Here is a 9118-nt window from a genome sequence, read left to right on the forward strand (position 1 = left end):
TTTTAGGAGATAACTTGTAGTCCCTCTAGTTAAACTTAGTAAATCAATTTACCCTCAAGGATTAAATACCTCAAAATCCTTAAGTTTTGTAATCTGGCATCAGCTTTCATTTTCAATAAGTTTTAATGAATGGAACTGTTTAGTGTGTGTTATTTATGAATCTTTCTTTCTATATTTTTTTTTCTTTTTCCTTCATTAAGTCCCCATTTGAAAGGTGACCTGAATTTCTACTTAATTTACCCCATCCTTTTCTTTTTATTTTTTTTTCCCCAGTGAAAGGTCATCTTCTGATCCTGCTGTCAGTTCCAACTTGTTCAACATTTTGTGACGAGATCTGTAGGTGAAGAGTGCTGCTTTTGGCTCCAGACAGTATTTTTTTGTTTTTCTCCTTACACAGAAATTTTTAAATATAGTTATGTGTGTTTTGTGTGGGTGTGTGATCTGATTTTGGTTTGGAATCACTTCACTAGTATCCTTCTCGTGCTGTGTGTTTCTAGACCACTTCTGTCTGTTTATGCATTTCAATAATTTTTAGCTTTCTTGCTCTAGTTTTCTTTTGTTTAGCTGAATACATGCCATAGATAAGTTGCTCCATATTATGCAGGAATTCTACAGCTTTTCGTAAGGAAGGAATATTTGGCTAGACAATGAATTTCACAACACTACTCATTTTATTGTTAGCTTTATAAATCCACTTTAGCATTAAGAATTAGCCAGATGGGATTTTCACCTTTCTTTTCATATATATCTCGGTTTGTGTACATTGTGTGGTGTAAGTTCTTTGACATTTTAAATATATATGATTTTTTAATTTTTTTTGTCTTCTTGAAATTTTAAATTTAGTTTCCCTTTTTTTTTCATTTTGTTGTACATTCCAGAATTATTTGTAGAACTGCATTTATAGTCGGAAGGAGTTTTAGTTTTTATCTCTATTGTTAATAGATTTCCATCTTGAGTATTGTAAGGTATTGTTTTAAGGGTGTTTTTTTAAATTAGAGACCTTTACACACAAACATAGAATGCACTTTTTTTTCCTACCTTGGACTTGTTGCTGAAAGAGTCCAGCCATAGTTTCTCCTTCCTGTATCATCAAATTTGCTTTGCAGAGCATTATGTGTCGTTTGGCAAGGATCTTTTCCTCACACTCCTTTTTTATATCTCATAAACATGCACATACACAGACACACACACTTGACATTAATGTATGATTCTCTTTGATTAATTTGTAATGATGTTTTGAGGTCCAACGTGGTGGTCACTTTTATGTGTTGGTTGCTGAGTACTTGGGACTTTTGGTTGTGTGTTCAGTCTTATGTGTACAAGCTGTCCTCTTTTTTTTTTTTTGTATGGAACTGATGTAAAGAAAATTGACTTAATTTTAAGGTATATCCAAGTCCAGCTTCATTGAGCCAGCTTAAATTTTTTTTATTCTTCGTTTTGTTTCAACTTCAATGCATGGTTGTTTTATGCATACCATGTGTAATAATGATGATAAACCAGTCGATCATATCCTGTGAAATTAGTTAATGATAATCTGTACTATGTGAAATGTTTACAAAGCAGTCTTTCCCAAAGTAATTGATGAACAATCCCCAGAGATATTTAATGCATTTCTTGCTCATGTCATCGTCATATGTTTTGATTTTTGATAAGAGGAATTGACTTGTTCTTGATGAGTAGGGAAGTGATTTAAAACAGTATTATTGCTTATATGAATATTCTTATTTTTAAAATGAAATTTCAATAAGACTTGAAACAAAAAACATCTTGGTGACTATTTGATCTGAATTTTTATGGGTACTGCTTTTGATTTTAACAAGTGATTAATGATTCTATAATGCAAACATATCATACTTGTCTTTATAATTCATGGCAGAACACAAATATTATCTCATTTTTGTCTTAAGTTAATTATGATGCCAAAGTTTCAATGATTTATAACTTTATTGATGTGCTAATCTCTTTTTGTTCTTTTTTTTTTTTTTTTCTGTTCATTTCCTCTTATCTCTCCCCTTTTGATTTTGGCAAATGTTCGTCATTGTTTTGGAGACAATTTGAAACAAGTATATAAAGTGAGCAATATTTTCATCTCACTTGCAGTATGCATTTCTTATTGTATACTTATATTATCAAGCCTGATGTTGTACAGTATTCTTTGTCCATCCTGTCATTTCATTATTTTTGTTTGCGTTTTAATAAAACTAATGTATGTAAATTTTAAGTAAAGATATCCTTCCATTTCCCCTAAGGCAGAAATTTTTTTGTTAATGTATATTCCAATTCATTGTATAATCTTATATTTATCATCACAACCACAATTCCACCCCTCTCCCTTCCAGGTAGCGATTAAAGGTTGTAGGTATATTAAGCTATTTCCTTTTGAAATGTTGTCAAGAAGATATTAAATACTGAAGTAGTCATGTCATTGTTGTGCTTGTTGACGACTTGACTCGCGACGACCACTAGTCAATTTTATCTCAAATTTATTCTGCTGGGCAACCATTACCAGTTTTTAAATGTATGAAATTGGTTTGCTCATTTCACGTATAACAAAATCAGTAAAATTTATATTATGATGTTTTTGATGCTTATTTTCTCCCCCTTCATGTTCATGAAAATTAATTTTAAAAAAAAAAGGCTATGAGAATTAAGATATAAATTATATTGCTAATTTCTTTGACCTCTATTATGACTACTTTGATTTAACTTTTGTATTTTTGTCACTACTCGCTTATCCCCTGGTGCCATTCTTTTGATAATATAGAATACATGATTTGATGACAATAAGCAACCATTCCTTAAGTGAGATGCCCATGTTGGTTTTAATGCATTTTTTGTCATATAACCGGTTTAATTAGTAGTCCTTTTGATAATGATGATAATAAGCAAATTAAAATGATGAAATATGTAACAACTTGTCTCAAGGTTTTTGTTTTAATTCATTAAAGAACGGTCTGAAATTTTATGGATGTATTTATTTATTTAGTGTATTAATACTATTATTGTTATTATTCTTACTATTTCTATTATGATTAAATTTTCTAAATGACAATGAAATAATTTGTTTTATCAATAATGTCAAAGTCATGAGCTGTGATGATATCTCTTATTGAATGGTTTAAAAAATTTGATCTAAATTTGAAATTTTGTCTTTGTGGTCTCCAAATCGTATAAATCTGGCTTTAGTCGATCAAGAATCTTTCCCCCCTTTTAGAATTAAGTCTATGTCACTTCATTTGTCATGTCTGCCACGGATGTCATGTTCTTGTTCCATGCATTGATTTGGTTTAACTTGTATTGAAATATTGCTGTTTTAAACTGAAATTGAAATATAGGTCTGTAAATTTTATGTTTTTATGAATGTGTGTTCTGATTTTTCTTGCAAACAATATTCACATAACATAATAGATTTGAGGAGTCAATAATCTATTTTTATCAAATTGAAATAAGCAAACCTATGCCCAATTGCTCAGAATTTTCACAAAAGTTTGTGATCGTCATATTATTCTTATGAATAATCACCGTAATATTTGCGATGTCATGTAATAGATCCTTTGATAATGCTACTTCTTTCTTGTAAGTACGATTTATTATCATTCACCTTTTGTTGTACCATTGGCAAAATCGAGCTCAGGGCCAAAGAATGCTTGTTAATATTGAAATTCCGTTCATCCAAATTGTTACTGCATAAAGATGTATGAAGAATTTACTGCAATTATGATGGTTCTGTTTCATTATTTTCTCTCTCATAGTTTTCATTGAAAGTTTCAACTGTGCACTTGCATCTGCTTCTCGCCCTTTAAAATGAAAAAAAAAGAATGTTTCTTTAGGGCACATTTTCTGGTGTAATCTCGAGTATGTCAATTCTCATCATGTATTGTTAGTTGTAAGGAAGCTTCTTATCTTTCTACCTTGGATGGTTCTCAAACTCTATACGCTTTTAAGAGATACAATTTTGTCTTGCATTGTTGATTTGATGCAAGTTAATCGTCTTTAAGATGAACTATAACAGATGTTTTAAAATGCTCATCAATTTTCAATTATTGATGGTTTATAATTTGTGAAAAGAAATTAGCAATTAATAAATATATATATATATATATTTTTGTAACAGTAATCATATTTTTTAAGCTTTTTAAATGAGTTTTCTTTTTTGTTTCGATTTTAGGAGGACAAGTTAGATCTGAGATTTTGACTTGTCCAGTTTTATGACATGGGTGGATGTGTCTGTCTCTACTGTGTGGTTGTGTGTGTGTGTTGGTTATCTTCATTATTTTTTTTTATTATTGCTTGCGAGTGAGCAACCAGGAGGGCTTGTCACTTTCCTCCCTCCCCCTTTCTCCGCAGTCTCTGTGTGGGTGGAGTTGGTTATGGTTTCAAGATCTTTTGCAATTGGAGAGGGTGTTGATGATAATGATAACATCACGAAACAAAATGTCTTTTTACACATGATGATGCTTGTTTTTAAATTGACCAAACCGTTGGATCCATGTTGGGTATTTGTCCATATATTTTTTCTTTTTAATCCTCTTCCGTCATTCACTTAGTCTGTCCTGTTGTAAATACAAAACAATCTTGTAGCTCTTTACTTGTGCTACTATTATTACTCTCCTCCATTATAACTAATACAAATCTGCATACAATGGTTTTCCTTTTGTGGTTTGGTTTCTTTTATGAATGCTACAATCAATTATTTTTATTTATTATATATTATTACTATTATTATTATTATTATTATTATTATTATTATTATACTACCACTCCTATCAAAATTAATCTCAGAGTCGCACGTCATGCGATCTTATGAAAACAAAATTCAATGCTTATATTTATAATCGTTCATTATTCCGACTTATTACATTATAATTAATAATACATATTCATTAACACTTACCTCTTACAATAATTATATCGGTTTTAAAACAAAAGAAATAATTGATTCAATGTTATATATCCTTGGAATGGATTATTACTGTTAACTACTACTCACTGATTTTAACACTTAATTTCAATGTTCTTTTTGAATACGTCAAGTCCTTGATATGCTTTTGATATGGCTTAGAGTATTAATATAGCCATGTGAAATAGTTTAGTTTGTATTATCATTATTGTTACAGTTATTACTTTTCCCTTGGCTTGATTGGTATAATCTTGTGTTCACATGAAAATAGTTTAATTTCCTACAAATATCTTATTTTTTTTTGTATTTCTCCTCGCCTTGGTAACTATTATTATATTAAATGTATTGGTTATTGTTCATTATTCAGTCATTACCGTTGGATAATTTCTATTACTAAACATTGTTATTGATTCTTTGGTTTTTAAATGTATCATAAAAGAAAATTAAAAGTTATATGTAAGATTTGTATGACTACAGAACAAAACTCGTCGGTTGTTTGATTTTACATGTGTTGTTCGAAAGGTGATGTCAAGAGATCTTTGCTGGGTGGGGTTCCCAACCTCCCATAGTGGGCAGGAAGGTACTTGCTGTCTTCTATCCCCCTGTATCTGTTTTAACCGTTTTCCACTAGCTCTCTGTCTTCGACTTGGGAATGAGATTAATTAGCCTTGGCCCTGGCTGTAGTGCTTGGCTGGGAAGGAAATAGTCAAATGCATAGTTATTATTTTGGGAGATATTTTTTCCCTTGTAAATCATTTCTGTTATGTAGTTATATTTATTTTGGATGCATAATGTAAGCATTTGAGTTTGAGTGTATTTCTCTTAGTGGGGACTTGTGGGTGAGACTTTTAAGTGATCTAAGTAGGTGATGTGCTCTTGTGGAATCTACATCTGTTCCCTATTTGAACCACTTCCCCTTTGTCTTACTTTTTTTCCTCAAGTCCTTTTTAAGCGGGTGGTTGGATGGGAGCATCACCCTTGAATCATATACCTATGATGTTCGCATGGGTGTACGATCCGATAGTGATGTCGTTTCTTCTTCTCTTTACTAGCCTATCCTGCTTCTTTGGTTTGTGATTGTATTTTTGACAGGGGATATTTTTTTTTCTGTAAATCTTCTGCCTGTTTGTTCTTGGTTATTTATAATTTAGCTTATATCTTTAGGTTATGATTTTGATTTACATTTGTACTATTTTTGTTAGATTGCTTGTTTTTTTGTTTCAGCGGTCTCTCATATAACCTCAATTGTGTTGGAAGAGACCTAAAGCAAAAAACAAACAAAAAAAAGTCCTTTTAATTGCACTACTGTACAGTTAAAAGGACTTGAGGAAAAAAAGTAAGACAAAGGGGAAGTAGTTCCTAGAATCTTCACAATCCAATTTTCATCCTTTTTACTTTTTACTGGCGCTGATATGACCTCAATGTGTTACAAGCGCCGCAAAACCCGTAAAAAACAAAACTGCATAGTTCGCGTTATATGATGCAGTTTTATCCTATGGTCTTCAGCTTATAGGCATTCTCTACAAATGGTTTAAATGACGGATATGTGTCTATTTCTTTTTTAGTTTTGAGATTTGTTGCAAAGTCCTGAAAATTTTGGCAAATTAAATATTTTAATTTCTCAATTTTTTTAGAGATAATACTTAATATACATCAGAATTAGAGGCTATTTGAAAGACACTAGTAAAGACGGAGCAAATTGTAAAAACAAGATGGAACTGTCCAAATAGAGATAAATAGCATTTTTGTAGGTCGTTACAGGAGTAAGATGATTTGTTAGTCGCATCGTTACAGGAGTGAGTTACTAAATATGTAAATACTATTTCACTTGGCACACATACTATTTGAGTTGCGTTCACTGCTAAAAAAGAATCGTAATAATGAACTGTGAAGGTACTCAACGTACGTATCTAAATCGATGATAATGAAGACAGGAATTTAAAAAAAGTTTCCAGTTGATAGTCAAAATTGGAATTATATTGAGCCTCGTAGCCTTTGCTTTAAGTACAGAAAAGGTTTTCTCTCACAAACGAGTCGCCACAGACAGTGTTCTTGCAGTAACTGTTGTAAATGCCAAAATTCACCAATTTGTTGATTATGAATAAAAGAGGTCATTATAACGCCACGAGAGGACTTTTGATAGGCACTTAAATGATGAATAACAAAGGCTGACGAGATTTCTTATTTCTTCGTCTAATGATGTCACAATGCATTTTTATTGTCAGAACTCAACCAGAATACTGGGTGGGGTTCCTACCTCCCATAGTGGGCAGGGAGGTACTTATTCTGTCTTCTATCCCCCTATATCTGTTTTCCAACTTGCATTCTGTCTTTGTCTTGGAATGAGATTGCTTGGTTTTGTCCTGGCCCTGGTCGGGGTCCTGGCTGGGAGGGAAACAGTCGAATGCATAGTTATTGTTTTGGGAGGTGATATTTTTTTCCTTGTAAATCATCTCTCTGTTATGTATTATTATATTTGTTCTAATTTATATTGTAAGCATTTGAGTGTATTCCTCTTAGTGGGGGCCGTGCTTGTCTCCGGATGAGACATATTGGTGATCTCAAACTAAGAACATTGATGGTATGCTCTTGGAATCTACATCTGATCCCTATTTGTTCCCAGTTCCCCTTTGTCTTACTTTTTCTTGGATGCTTTAATTGTAATTCTAGAACTTTTTACTGTCCTATTTTCTTCCTTTTTACTGGCGCTGATATAACCTAAATGTGTTGCAAGCGCCGTAAAACCCTTAAAAACAAAACAAATCAACCAGAATAAAAACAAATATATGCGTTAGATAAATCTATAACCATGAATACATGGAGTAACACTGACTCCAAACGAATCAGGATTCCCGACCAGATATATATATAATATAATATATATATATATATATATATATATATATATATATATATAATATATATATATATATATATATATATATATATATATATATATATATTATATATATACAGTAGAATTACTTTAAACCGAAATTTTGGGGACCTTCTAAACCATTTCGGTTTAAAGACATTTTGGTTTAAAGCAAGTTCCCGTTTTGCAATGTTTTTCAAGGGTAGTAACTATTTAAGGAATTTGCTCATTTAATCGTATCATGGGTTTCCCGTTAATGGAGTTGTTGAATAAATGCTGTCTTCGTAACCATTAATTTTTTTTTTAAATTTATTTTTTTTATTTTTTGTGTGTTTTAAAAATATTTTTGGGGGTTTTCGTTTTCAATTCAAAATTGTTGAAAGAGTTGAGTTCGGGATGCCGTGTATTTTACATATCTCTGTCTTGATCAACTTTTTTTTTCATCGACTTCACATAGTATTTTGATTTTAAATTCAAACGTGTAAGCACAGTGCTTTCTTTTAGACATCTTTTAGTAAAATGCAAAGCTAAAATAAGATCGAAAAATTCTTGTGCAATAATTGATAATGAATGATGCCCAGCTACTCAGAGGTGAAGTGAAATGTAAATGAAGAGGCGTGTCAATGCTAAGCTGTCTTTTGTTGAAAAGCCATTAGGTTCAAAGGCCTAATTACATAGAGCCCCCACCCCTCACACTCACATTTAAACAAAGTGGAAATGAAATGGCATGTCAATGGTAAGTTGTCTACCACCCCCCCCCCCCCCCCCCCCCCCCCTCCTTATCGTCGTGTTGAAAATCCAGTCAGTTCCAAAGCATCAACACATGAGCGAGAACATCTTGCTTGCGTGATTCTACACCCCAACTCCCCCTCTTTCCTCATTTTTCGCCTGCCAGTCACCCGCTGTCTTCCTTTTCCAGTCTGTGTGATTGTGGTGTTGGCCAAGCCCAAGTGCAGTGATTGAAGTGTTTGCCTCCCCACCCCACCCATCACCCTCATCTTATACTTACGCTCTGTTTAATATCGCGGGCATTATTACGTGTGGCCACCTTCCCGAATTTTTGAATAAAAATATAGAGAGAAAAAGGGAAGGTGCTCTCAAGTTGTTTCGGTTTAAAGAAAGTCCTGCTTAGAAGTATTTCGGTTCATCGTAAGAATTAGTACAAAGATAATGAAGAAACTAGCACAATTTATTAAATTCTTTGCGGTTTAAGGTATTTTTCGGTTTAGCTTCTTTCGGTTTAAAGTAATTTTACTGTATATATATATATATATATATATATAATATATATATATATATATATATATATATATATATATATATATATATATATATATATATAT

At 32.0% G+C, this 9118-nt stretch overlaps 1 protein-coding gene across 10 annotated transcripts in view; it reads left to right on the forward strand.

Moving 5' to 3' along the window:
- LOC144978751 (far upstream element-binding protein 1-like) overlaps nucleotides 1-3816 on the forward strand; it is a 44019-nt gene extending 40203 nt beyond the window's left edge. For all 10 annotated transcript variants that reach the window (XM_078925206.1, XM_078925201.1, XM_078925194.1 and 7 more), the window contains one exon: nucleotides 274-3816. The gene's annotated coding sequence lies outside the window, so the exon portion shown is untranslated. The remainder of the gene's footprint in view (nucleotides 1-273) is intronic.
- Nucleotides 3817-9118: the final 5302 nt, after the last annotated feature.

The sequence above is a fragment of the Berghia stephanieae genome, chromosome 8 (assembly GCF_034508935.2).
Source record: "Berghia stephanieae isolate SIO BIC M18660-M18661 chromosome 8, UCSD_Bste_1.3, whole genome shotgun sequence".
NCBI classification, from domain to species: Eukaryota; Metazoa; Mollusca; class Gastropoda; order Nudibranchia; family Aeolidiidae; genus Berghia; species Berghia stephanieae.